The sequence below is a fragment of the Pan paniscus genome, chromosome 1, assembly GCF_029289425.2.
Source record: "Pan paniscus chromosome 1, NHGRI_mPanPan1-v2.0_pri, whole genome shotgun sequence".
Classification (NCBI taxonomy): domain Eukaryota; kingdom Metazoa; phylum Chordata; class Mammalia; order Primates; family Hominidae; genus Pan; species Pan paniscus.
This window is the reverse complement of record NC_073249.2, coordinates 964,915-978,878: the sequence shown is the minus strand read 5'-3', so window position 1 is coordinate 978,878 and position 13,964 is coordinate 964,915. Positions and strand designations below refer to the sequence as shown.

At 38.6% G+C, this 13,964-nt stretch overlaps 1 protein-coding gene across 11 annotated transcripts in view; it reads left to right on the top strand.

Annotated features, from left to right (window-relative positions):
* The window catches only part of LOC100989812 (olfactory receptor 2L13), a 174,767-nt gene that overhangs the window by 136,286 nt on the left and 24,517 nt on the right, over positions 1-13,964 (top strand). The gene's annotated exons all lie outside the window — the stretch shown is intronic.

Sequence of the window (13,964 nt, the reverse complement as noted above, 5' to 3'; positions counted from 1 at the left end):
GAAGTGAATGAGATCATGCAGTCTAGGATAGTGGTGGGATTGTGAGATGGTCTGGGTGTTTGTATCCTCCCAAAATCCATATGCTTAAATCTTAACCCTCAATGTCATAGTATTAGGAGTTGGGGCCTTTTGGGAAATGATTAGGTCATGAGGATAGCACCCTCTTGAATAAGATTAATGCCTTTCTAAAGGAGGCTCAGGGGAGCTTGTTTGTCCCTTCTACCATGTGAGGTTACAGCAGATGGTGCCATCTAGGGTGTCATAGAAGCCACCGTCTATGAACCAGAAAGCAAGCCTTCTCAGGACACTGAATCTTCAGTCACTTTGTCTTAAGACAAAGAACTTCCCAGCTTCCACAACTCTGAGAAATACATTTCTCTTGTTTATAGGTTACCCAGTTTAAGACATTTTTGTCATAGAAGCTTGAATAGACCAAGACACAATACCTGCTGTTTTTGTTAGTTGTTATTACTGGAAAAAGCCTGAGGGAAGACTGAATTAAGCAGTGGTGCCCAGTTCAGACCCTTTACCCATTCCAGGTAGTGATTCACGGAGGGAATCAGGAGACCTAGCTGTATGATTTTCTGTGACATACCATGGCTTTGGGAAAATCATTCCATCTCTCTGAAGTTAGTTTACTGAAAAACAATATGGATGCCTTTACCTTATTGGTAAATGGCATCATTGAAGTCCCACCTACTGACATTCCTGTATAGGCAACGGTAATCCTATTTTTCATGCCAGTGTCTCTGTGAATGGAGATAAAGAGGTCACCAATGAATGCTGAACATTTCAAGGCTATCAGAAATGACTTCAAAATTCGTTTACCCCTGTAGGCTCTGGCTCAGGAAAGCAATAAGCTCTTCCCCACTGACATGGTATCTGTACTCAGAGGCCACTCCTTTCCCCTTGTGGTCATTAAGAAGAACAACGGAGAAAGAAGTCAAATTATCCAAATATACTGTCATTTGCTACATTGTTTATGAGAATGTAGTCCTGATAATTTTGAAAGTTGGACAATAATTCCTCTTGGGGAAATTAATGAATTCATTACCTCACAGAGTCCTTGGCTCACTGTTCATTGTGCCTCGTTTTAGCCATTTTTCGTTCCATCCAAATGTTACGCTGTGGTTATTTTTCACTTCACAGTCATTCTTTAATTATTTCATGTCCTCAGGCTAGAAGATGCAAATTTTACAGCACGTGGTATCTATTAGTATTTCATACCACACAGTGTGCATTTAGAAATTTCTTATGTATTAAATTAGCAAAGTTTGATTTATGGAAAGGGACATGAGTATTCATTCTATTTTGAAGGATGAGTATCTTTCTTTTTTTTTGCATTCTTTTTTTATTTATTATTATTATACTGTAAGTTTTAGGGTACATGTGCACAATGTGCAGGTTAGTTACATATGTATACATGTGCCATGCTGGTGCGCTGCACCCACTAACTCGTCATCTAGCATTAGGTATATCTCCCAATGCTATCCCTCCCCCCTCCCCCCACCCCACAACAGTCCCCAAAGTGTGATGTTCCCCTTCCTGTGTCCATGTGTTCTCATTGTTCAATTCCCACCTATGAGTGAGAATATGCGGTGTTTGGTTTTTTGTTCTTGCGATAGTTTACTGAGAATGATGATTTATCACAACAAGCTGTGGTTCAATAGTGAAATAATTGAGTAGAGTGAAGGAGTGAATTACATGCCATCCACAAATATGCTGAGTCAGCATGTTTATTAGTTGGAGCTGAAAACATTTGAGAAATTTTGGTTAACATTGGAGAAAAAGGTTATCTCACCTGTCTTTTCAGCATGCAGCAAGTTCTAAAGATTCTTCCAGGAATCTCTGGTACATTCTGATATTCTTCCAGTACCCTCTCTGTATCAGAATAGAAAATAGCCCTTCACCAGAGCCTGACAGCTGGAGGAATGCAGTCTGAATAATAAACTACCAGAATTAACCCTTATTTTTCACTATCTTTACACCCCCATATACCTCCTAGTAACTCCCTTGGAATGTATGGCTTTGAGCCAGTTTCTCTTTTTTCTGTATTTTTTTCTGCAATTTATCATTCTTTGTCTAAAATTATAAAAGCATCTTGCTTTGACCATTTATTTGGACTTCACACTCTTGTGAAGATTCCCATGTACATGTAAAATGAATAAAACTTATATGCTTTTCCCTCGTTAATCTGTCTTGTATCAATTTGTTTCCTAGACCTTGGCAAAAAACTCACAGAGGATATAAAGTGGGTGAGGTAGAGGTGATCCCTCATGTTTCTATAGAAGTAATAATTGTCTTCCTTTTGTAAGATTTACCTCAACCCCACTACTAACTTTTTTTTTACTTGCCTTTAAAATCTGGAGAAAAAATAGGCAATTATTTTACAGATGAAATATCTTATCAATCACTGAATACTTAGTCAGTACTTAGAGCATTTTAGGAGAATACAAAGATGAATACATGGATCACACATGTTGGACTGAGGTCAATTTGACATTTGGGACTTAATCTCAGCTATTTTGTCTCACTGCCACAAATTCAATCATATGATCCTTTTAATTTTATCTGCTAAATATTTTAAAATACATTTGTCTTCCTCAGTCCCTCTATTCACTACCCTTACTTTTGATAGGGTTTTCCCTCTTTAAGGAAACTTAAAATTTCAGAAATTTTGTCTTTACCACAAGTAGTGTGTTATTTACCTTCAGTATCCTCTATGCATTCTATAATTGTAAGCTGTCTGGTGAAGCTAGCAGTGCCAATTAGATAGTTGCAAAGATATTTCCCTGGTGCTAAAACTTAACTAGTGAAGATAGCTACCAGGGATCAGATGCTAAATACTGATTCAATAGACTTTATTAAAAGTAAATGATCACAAGCATCTACAATTTGCAGGAAAAAGCATTAATTCCAGGAGAAGAAGATGGGCTTAATGTCAGGGAGCAGTCATTGGCTATGTGACACTGATTTAAAGTGCAAGAAGTAATTCAGCAGGGCTACTAATTTTATCACAAGTTAGAGTTAATTTCCTGATTAAACATCTCATAAGTTTTGAATGGTTTATCCCTATTTGCACTAGAAATTTTACCTTTTCAATGTGCAGTTTTACCAGCATAAAGTGTATTGAAAATCTCAGTATCATATTATAGCAGAACTGTCTACTTTTACATATTATCAACTAAAACACCTTTTCAGCCCCCTAATAAACTGATTTGTTAGAAATATAGTTATACTGTATCTTCACAGGTAGTTTTAATTGGCTTCCTCTGAATTGCTGAGTTTAATTGTTCCTAGATAGTTGCATGTTTTTTAAAAATCCAGGAAAATCTCCTAAGTATAATAAAAATATTTGGTGTAATTATTTGCTCATATTATTCTTTTTGTAGATTAATTTTCTTTAATATCTAAATAATATGAGGCCTGGCAGCCAAGATGGCCAAATAGGAACAGCTCCAGTCTGCAGCTCCCAGCGTGAGCGATGCAGAAGACGGGTGATTTCTGCATTTCCATCTGAGGTACCGGGTTCATCTCACTAGGGAGTGCCAGACAGTGGGCACAGGACAGTGGGTGCAGTGCACCGTGTGCGAGCCGAAGCAGGGCGAGGCATTCCCTCACTCAGGAAGCACAAGGGGTCAGGGAGTTCCCTTTCCTAGTTGAAGAAAGGGGTGACAGATGGCACCTGGAAAATCGGGTCACTCCCACCCTAATACGGCGCTTTTCCAACGGGCTTAAAAAACGGCGCACCAGGAGATTATATCCCGCACATGTCTCGGAGGGTCCTACGCCCACAGAGTCTCCCTGATTGCTAGCACAGCAGTCTGAGATCAAACTGTAAGGCGGCAGCGAGGCTGGGGGAGGGGTGCCCGCCATTGCCCAGGCTGGCTTAGGTAGCAGCCGGGAAGCTTGAACTGGGTGGAGCCCACCACAGCTCAAGGAGGCCTGCCTGACTCTGCAGGCTCCACCTCTGGGGGCAGGGCACAGACAAACAAAAAGACAGCAGTAACCTCTGCAGACTTAAATGTCCCTGTCTGACAGCTTTGAAGAGAGCAGTGGTTCTCCCAGCACGCAGCTGGAGATTTGAGAAAGGGCAGACTGCCTCCTCAAGTGGGTCCCTGACCCCTGACCCCCGAGCAGCCTAACTGGGAGGCACCCCCCAGTAGGGGCAGACTGACACCTCACACAGCCGGGTAATCCTCTGAGACAAAATTTCCAGAGGAATGATCAGACAGCAGCATTCGCGGTTCACGAAAATCCACTGTTATGCAGCCACCGCTGCTGGTACCCAGGCAAACAGGGTCTGGAGGGGACCTCTAGAAAACTGCAACAGACCTGCAGCTGAGGGTCCTATCTGTTAAAAGGAAAACTAACAAACAGAAAGGACATCCACACCAAAAACCCATCTGTACATCACCATCATCAAAGACCAAAAGTAAATAAAACCACAAAGATGGGGGAAAAAACAGAGCAGAAAAACTGGAAACTCTAAAAAGCAGAGCACCTCTCCTCCTCCAAAGGAACGCAGTTCCTCACCAGCAATGGAACAAAGCTGGACGGAGAATGACTTTGATGAGAGAAGAAGGCTTCAGACGATCAAACTACTACGAGCTACAGGAGGAAATTCAAACCAACGGCAAAGAAGTTAAAAACTTTGAAAAAAATTTAGATGAAAGTATAGCTAGAATAACCAATACAGAGAAGTGCTTAAAGGAGCGGATGGAGCTGAAAGCCAAGGCTCGAGAACTACGTGAAGAATGCAGAAGCCTCAGGAGCCGATGCAATCAACTGGAAGAAAGGGTATCAGTGATGGAAGATGAAATGAATGAAATGAAGTGAGAAGGGAAGTTTAGAGAAAAAAGAATAAAAAGAAATGAACAAAGCCTCCAAGAAATATGGGACTATGTGAAAAGACCAAATCTACGTCTGATTGGTGTACCTGAAAGTGACAGGGAGAATGGAACCAAGTTGGAAAACACTCAGCAGTATATTATCCAGGAGAACTTCCCCAATCTAGCAAGGCAGGCCAAAATTCAGATTCAGGAAATACAGAGAACGCCACAAAGATACTCCTCGAGAAGAGCAACTCCAAGACACATAATTGTCAGATTCACTAAAGTTGAAATGAAGGAAAAAATGTTAAGGGCAGCCAGAGAGAAAGGTCAGGTTACCCACAAAGGGAAGCCCATCAGACTAACAGTGGATCTCTCGGCAGAAACTCTTCAAGCCAGAAGAGAGTGGGGGCCAATATTCAACATTCTTAAAGAAAAGAATTTTCAACCCAGAATTTCATATCCAGCCAAACTAAGCTTCATAAGTGAAGGAGAAATAAAATCCTTTACAGACAAGCAAATGCTGAGCAATTTTGTCACCACCAGGCCTGCCCTAAAAGAGCTCCTGAAGGTAGCACTAAACATGGAAAGGAACAACCGGTACCAGCCACTGCAAAATCATGCCAAATTGTAAAGACCATCGATGCTAGGAAGAAACTGCATCAACTAACGAGCAAAATAACCAGCTGACATCATAATGACAGGATCAAATTCACACATAACAATATTAACTTTAAATGTAAATGGACTAAATGCTCTAATTAAAAGACACAGACTGGCACATTGGATAAAGAGTCAAGACCCATCAGTGTGCTGTATTCAGGAAACCCATCTCACATGCAGAGACACACATAGGCTCAAAATAAAAGGGTGGAGGAAGATCTACCAGGGAAATGGAAAACAAAAAAAGGCAGGGATTGCAATCCTAGTCTCTGATAAAACAGACTTTAAACCAACAAAGATCAAAAGAGACAAAGAAGGCAATCACATAATGGTAAAGGGATCAATTCAACAAGAAGAGCTAACTATCCTAAATATATATGCACCCAGTACAGGAGCACCCAGATTCATAAAGCAAGTCCTGAGTGACCTACAAAGAGACATAGACTCCCACACAATAACAATGGGAGACTTTAACACCCCACTGTCAACATTAGACAGATCAATGAGACAGAAAATTAACAAGGATACCCAGCAATTGAACTCAGCTCTGCACCAAGCGGACCTAATAGACATCTACGGAACTCTCCACCCCAAATCAACAGAATATACATTTTGTTCAGCACCACAACACACCTATTCCAAAATTGACCACATAGTTGGAAGTAAAGCTCTCCTCAGCAAATGTAAAAGAACAGAAATTATAACAAACTGTCTCTCAGACCACAGAGCAATCAAACAAAAACTCGGGATTAAGAAACTCACTCAAAACCACTCAACTACATGGAAACTGAACAACCTGCTCCTGAGTGACTACTGGGTACATAACGAAATGAAGGCAGAAATAAAGATGTTCTTTGAAACCAACAAGAACAAAGACACAACATACCAGAATCTCTGGGACACATTCAAAGCAGTGTGTAGAGGGAAATTTATAGCACTAAATGCCCACAAGAGAAAGCAGGAAAGATCCAAAATTGACACCCTAACATCACAATTAAAAGAACTAGAAAAGCAAGAGCAAACATATTCAAAAGCTAGCAGAAGGCAAGAAATAACTAAAATCAGAGCACAACTGAAGGAAATAGAGACACAAAAAACCCTTCAAAAATTAATGAATCCAGGAGCTGGTTTTTTGAAAGGATCAACAAAACTGATAGACCGCTAGAAAGACTAATAAAAAAAAAGAGAGAAGAATTAAATAGATGCAATAAAAAATGATAAAGCAGATATAACCACTGATCCCACAGAAATACAAACTATCATCAGAGAATACTACAAACACCTCCACGCAAATAGACTAGAAAATCTAGAAGAAATGGATAAATTCCTCGACACATACACCCTCTCAAGGGTAAACCAGGGAGAAGTTGAATCTCTGAATAGAACGATAACAGGCTCTGAAATTGTGGCAATAATCAATAGCTTACTAACCAAAAAGAATCCAGGACCAGATGGATTCACAGCCAAATTCTACCAGAGGTAAAAGGAGGAACTGGTACCATTCCTTCTGAAACTATTCCAATCAATAGAAAAAGAGGGAATCCTCCCTAATTCATTTTATGAGGCCAGCATCATCCTGATACCAAAGCCAGGCAGAGACACAACCAAAAAAGGGAATTTTAGACCAATATCCTTGATGAACATTGATGCAAAAATCCTCAATAAAATACTGGCAAACCGAATCCAGCAGCACATCAAAAAGCTTATCCACCATGATCAAGTGGGCTTCATCCCTGGGATGCAAGGCTGCCTCAGTATACACAAATCAATAAATGTAATCCAGCATATAAACAGAACCAAAGACAAAAACCACATGATTATCTCAGTAGATGCAGAAAAGGCCTTTGACAAACTTCAACAACCCTTCATGCTAAAAACTCTCAATAAATTAGGTATTAATGGGACATATCTCAAAATGATAAGAGCTATCTATGACAAACCCACAGCCAATATCATACTGAATGGGCAAAAACTGGAAGCATTCCCTTTGAAAACTGGCAGAAGACAGGGATTCCCTCTCTCACCACTCCTATTCAACATAGTGTTGGAAGTTTCAGCCAGGGCAATTCGGCAGGAGAAGGAAATAAAGGGTATTCAATTAGGAAAAGAGGAAGTCAAAGTGTCCCTGTTTGCAGATGACATGATTGTATATCTAGAAAACCCCATTGTCTCAGCCCAAAATCGCCTTAAGCTGATAAGCAACTTCAGCAAAGTCTCAGGATACAAAATCAATGTACAAAAATCACAAACATTCTTATATACCAATAACAGACAAACAGAGAGCCAAATCATGAGTGAACTCCCATTCACAATTGCTTCAAAGAGAATAAAATACCTAGGAATCCAACTTACAAGGGACGTGAAGGACCTCTTCAAGGAGAACTACAAACCACTGCTCAAGGAAATAAAAGAGGATACAAACAAATGGAAGAACATTCCATGCTCATGGGTAGGAAGAATCAATATCGTGAAAATGGCCATACTGCCCAAGGTAATTTATAGATTCAATGCCATTCCCATCAATCTACCAATGACTTTCTTCACAGAATTGGAAAAAACTACTTTAAAGTTCATATGGAACCAGAAAAGAGCCCACATTGCCAAGTCAAACCTAAGCCAAAAGAACAAAGCTAGAAGGCCTCACACTACCTGACTTCAAACTATACTACAAGGCTACAGTAACCAAAACAGCATGGTACTGGTACCAAAACAGAAATATAGATCAATGGAACAGAACAGAGCCCTCAGAAATAACGCCACATATCTACAACTATCTGATCTTTGACAAACCTGAGAAAAACAAGCAATGGGGAAAGGATTCCCTATTTAATCAATGGTGCTAGGAAAACTGGCTAGCCATATGTAGAAAGCTGAAATTGGATCCCTTCCTTACACCTTATACAAAAATTAATTCAAGATGGATTAAAGACTTAAACGTTAGACCTAAAACCATAAAAACCCTAGAAGAAAACCTAGGCATTACCATTCAGGACATAGGCATGGGCAAGGACTTCATGTCTAAAACACCAAAAGCAATGGCAACAAAAGCCAAAATTGACAAATGGGATCTAATTAAAGTAAAGAGCTTCTGCACAGCAAAAGAAACTACCATCAGAGTGAACAGGCAACGTACAAAATGGGAGAAAATTTTCACAACCTACTCATCTGACAAAGGGCTAATATCCAGAACCTACAAGGACCTCAAACAAATTTACAAGAAAAAAACAAACAACCCCATCAAAAAGTGGGCAAAGTACATGAACAGACATTTCTCAAAAGAAGACATTTATGCAGCTAAAAAACACATGAAAAAATGCTCACCATCACTGGCCATCAGAGAAATGCAAATCAAAACCACAATGAGATACCATCTCACACCAGTTAGAATGGCAATCATTAAAAAGTCAGGAAACAACAGGTGCTGGAGAGGATGTGGAGAAATAGGAACACTTTTACACTGTTGGTGGGACTGTAAACTAGTTCAACCATTGTGGAAGTCAGTGTGGCGATTCCTCAGGGATCTAGAACTAGAAATACCATTTGACCCAGCCATCCCATTACTGGATATATACCCAAAGGACTATAAATCATGCCGCTATAAAGACACATGCACACGTATGTTTATTGTGTCACTATTCACAATAGCAAAGACTTGCAACCAACCCAAATGTCCAACAATGATAGACTGGATTAAGAAAATGTGGCACATATACACCATGGAATACTATGCAGCCATAAAAAATGATGAGTTTATGCTCTTTGTAGGGACATGGATGAAATTGGAAATCATCATTCTCAGTAAACTATCGCAAGGACAAAAAGCCAAACACCGCATGTTCTCACTCAAAGGTGGGAATTGAACATTAAGAACACATGGACACAGGAAGGGGAACATCACACTTTGGGGACTGTTGTGGGGTGGGGGGAGGGGGGAGGGTTAGCATTAGGAGATATACCTAATGCTAAATGACGAGTTAATGGGTGCAGCGCACCAGCATGGCACATGTATACATATGTAACTAACCTGCACATTTTGCACACGTACCCTAAAACTTAAAGTGTAATAATAATAAAATAACAAAAAATTTTAAAAAAATAAATAAATAAAAATAAAAAGAGAAGCATGGATGTTAGCTTGCTAGTGGGTGCAAATCAGGTAGATGATTTTTCATTAATGAAAGCGTGCATGGTTAAAAAAAGAAATATTAAAGAAAAGTTAATATGTAGATAAATAACATGTTTTGACTAAAACATTATACACTTAAAAACCACAAATCTCTCTCCATTGACACATGGACTAATATAAATATTAACTCTATAAAGCTCTAAAAAAGTAAGATGGCATCTTTTAACTTTTGAAGTATATAATTTTTTTGTAGAGACAACTCATAAGAAAAGCCCACTAATTGTATAAAACGGAGTTATATATCTGACTTAAAAAAATTAAATCTCTGTTCTGTGAAATACACCATTAAAATAATAATCAGGCTATCCAAAAAGCAAGAAAAAAATTTACAGTACACATGTTTGACAAAATACTTTTCTCCGGAATAAATAAAAAATTTAAAACTGAATAAAATAAATTAAAAACATTTTGGCCACAGATATAAAGATACTTTTCTTAAAATAAAATATATCAATGACCAGTAAGCATCTAAGAAGGTGATGACCTTGATTATTCTCTAGGTAATGGCATATTTTAAAATGACATGAAGATACCACCACTAGAAGGGTTAAAATTAAAAATATTCAAATGCCAAATGCTAGTGATGATGGAGAGTAATACGAGCTCTCAAACATTGCTGGTGGAGAGGTAAAATGTGTTAAAAAAAAAAGAAGTCAAATTATCTTTCTTCATTGACGATATGATTCTATAACTAGAAAACCCCAAAGACACAGCCAAAAGGCTTCTAGAACTGATAAACAACTTCAGCAAAGTTTCAGAATACAAAATAAACATACAAAAATCAATAGCATTTCTATACACCAATAACGTTCAAGCTGAGAGCAGGAACAGAACACTAAATAGTGAATGTCTCACTTAAAAGTGCAAGCTAAGCATTGAGTACAGAAGGACACAAGCATGGTAACAAAAGACACTGAAGACTACTAAAGAGGTTAAGGAGAGGGAGACGTGGGGAGAAAAATTACCTATTGGGTGGTATGCTCACTACCTGGATGACAGAATTTGTACCCCAAAGCTCAGCATTATGCAATATACCATTTAACAAAACTGCACATGTACCCCTTGAATCTAAAATAAAAGTTGAAGTTAAGAATAAAAATCTTAGAAGACATAGACGAAAATCTTCTTTTTTTATTGTTATACTTTAAGTTTAGGGTATATGTGCACAATGTGCAGGTTTGATACATAGGTATACATGTGCCATGTTGGTTTGCTGCACCCATCAACTCATCATTTACATTAGGTATTTCTCCTAATGCTGTCCCTCCCCCAGACCCCCAGCCCCTGAGAGTCCCCAGTGTGTGATGTTCCCCACCCTGTGTCCAAGTGATCTCATTGTTCAATTCCCACCTATGAGTGAGAACATGCGGTATTTGGTTTTCTGTCCTTGTGATAGTTTGCTGAGAATGATGGTTTCCAGCTCCATCCATGTCCCTGCAAAGGACATGAACTCATTCTTTTTTATGGCTGCATAGTATTCCATGGTGTATATGTGCCACATTTTCTTAATGCAGTCTATCATTGATGGACATTTGGGTTGTGAATAGTGCTACAATAAACATATGTGTGCATGTGTCTTTATAGTAGCATGATTTATAATCCTTTGGGTATATACCCAGTAATGGGATTGCTGGGTGAAATGGTTATTCTAGTTCTAGATCCTTGAGGAATCACCACACTGTCTTCCACAATGGTTGAACTAATTTACACTCCCACCAACAATGTAAAAGAGTTCCTATTTCTCCACATCCTCTCCAGCATCTGTTGTTTCCTGACTTTTTTAATGATCGCCATTCTAACTGGTGTGAGATGGTGTCTCATTGTGGTTTTGATTTGCATTTCTCTGATGACCAGTGATGATGAGCATTTTTTCATTTGTCTTTTGGCTGCATAGATGTCTTCTTTTGAGAAGTGTCTGTTCATATCCTTTGCCCACTTTTTGATGGGGTTGTTTGTTTTTTTCTTGTAAATTTGTTTGAGTTCTTTGTATATTCTGGATATTAGCCCTTTGTCAGATGGGTAGATTGCAAAAATTTTCTCCCATTCTGTAGGTTACCTGTTCACTCTGATGGTGGTTTGTTTTGCCATGCAGAATCTCTTTAGTTTAATTGACCCCATTTGTCAATTTTGGCTTTTGTTGCCATTGCTTTTGGTGTTTTAGTCATGAAGCCCTTGCCCTTGCCTATGTCCTGAATGGTATTGCCTAGGTTTTCTTCTAGAGTTTTTATGGTTTTAGGTCTAACATTTAAGTCTTTAAGCCATCTTGAATTAATTTTTATATAAGATCTAAGGGAGGGATCCAGTTTCAGCTTTCTACGTATGGCTAGCCAGTTTTCCCAGCACCATTTTTAAATAGGGAATCCTTTCCCCATTTCCTGTTTTTCTCAGATTTGTCAAAGATCAGATGTTTGTAGATGTATGTCATTATTTCTGAGACCTCTATTCTGTTCCATTGGTCTATAATTCTGTTTTGGTACCAGTACCATGCTGCTTTGGTTACTGTAGCTTTGTAGTATAATTTGAAGTCAGGTAGCGTGATGCCTCCAGCTTTGTTCTTTTTGCTTAGGATTGTCTTGGCAATGTGGGCTCTTTTTGGTTCCATATGAACTTTAAAGTAGTTTTTTACAGTTCTGTGAAGAAAGTCATTAGTAGCTTGATGGGGATGGCATTGAATGTATAAATTACGTTGGGCAGTATGGCCATTTTCATGGTATTGATTCTTCCTATCCATGAGCATGGAATATTCTTCCACTTGTTTTTGTCCTCTTTTATTTCGTTGAGCAGTGGTTTGTAGTTCTCCTTGAAAAGGTCTTTCCTATCCCTTGTAAGTTGGATTCCTAGATATTTTATTCTCTTTGTAGCAGTTGTGAATGGGAGTTCACTCATGATTTGGCTCTCTGTCTGTTAATGATGTATAGGAATGCTGTGATTTTTGCACATTGATGTTGTATCCTGAGACTTTGCTGAAGTTGCTTATCAGCTTAAGGAGTTTTTGGGCTGAGATGATGGGGTTTCCTAAATATACATTCATGTTATCTGCAAACAGGGACAATTTGACGTCCTCATTTCCTAATCGTATACCCTTTATTTCTTTCTCTTGCCTAATTGCCCTGGCCAGAATTTCCAACACTATGTTGAATAGGAGTTGTGAGAGAGGGCATCCTTGTCTTGTGCCAGTGGTCAAAGGGAATGCTTTCTATTTTGCCCATTCAATATGATATTGGCTGTGGGTTTGTCATAAATTGCTCTTATTATTTTGAGATACGTCCCATCAATACCTAGTTTATTGAGAGTGTTTAGCATGAAGCACTGTTGAATTTTGTCAAAGGCCTTTTCTGCATCTATTGAGATAATCATGTGGTTTTTGTCATTGGTTCTGTTCATGTGATAAATTACATTTATTGATTTGTGTATATTGAACCAGCCTTGCATCCCAGGGATGAAGCCAACTTGATTGTGGTGGATAAGCTTTTTGATGTGCTGCTGCATTCGGTTTGCCAGTATTTTACTGAGGATTTTCGTATCGATGTTCATCAGGGATATTGGTCTAAAATTCTCTTTTTTTGTTGTGTCTCTGCCAGGCTTTGGTATCAGGATGATGTTGGCCTCATAAAATGAGTTAGGGAGGATTCCCTCTTTTTCTGTTGATTGGAATAGTTTCAGAAGGAATGGCACCAGCTCCTCTTTGTACCTCTGGTAGAATTCGGCTGTGAATCTGTCTGGTCCTGGACTTTTTTTGGTGTAGGCTATTAATTATTGCCTCAATTTCAGAGCCTGTTATTTGTCTATTCAGAAATTCACCTTCTTTTCTGGTTTAGTCTTCGTAGAGTCTATGTATCTGGGAATTTATCCATTTGACATAGAAGAAAATGTTTATGACTTGGGGTTAGGGAAATAATTCTTGGGCATGACAGCAAAGACATGATCCATTAAGAAAAACTGTCTAAGTAGGACTTCATGAAAATTAAAAACTTCTGTTAAAGGGAGATTAGAAGAAAATATTTGCAAATCACAGCTCTGTCAAAAGACTTGTGTAGAGAATATGCAGGTAACTATATATTTATCAGTACATAAAAACTAAATCCAATCAGACTATGAACAAAAGAGTTAAACAGACAACTCACGAATGAAATATATGTATGTCAGTATATGAAAATCACAAATGTGACAAAGGCCTATTCTCTAGAATGTGTAAAAAAACACAAAAAGTGAACAGTGAAAATAAATGATAAAAGACATTAAGAGGCATCTTATCAAATAGGATAAACACCTAAATAAGCAAA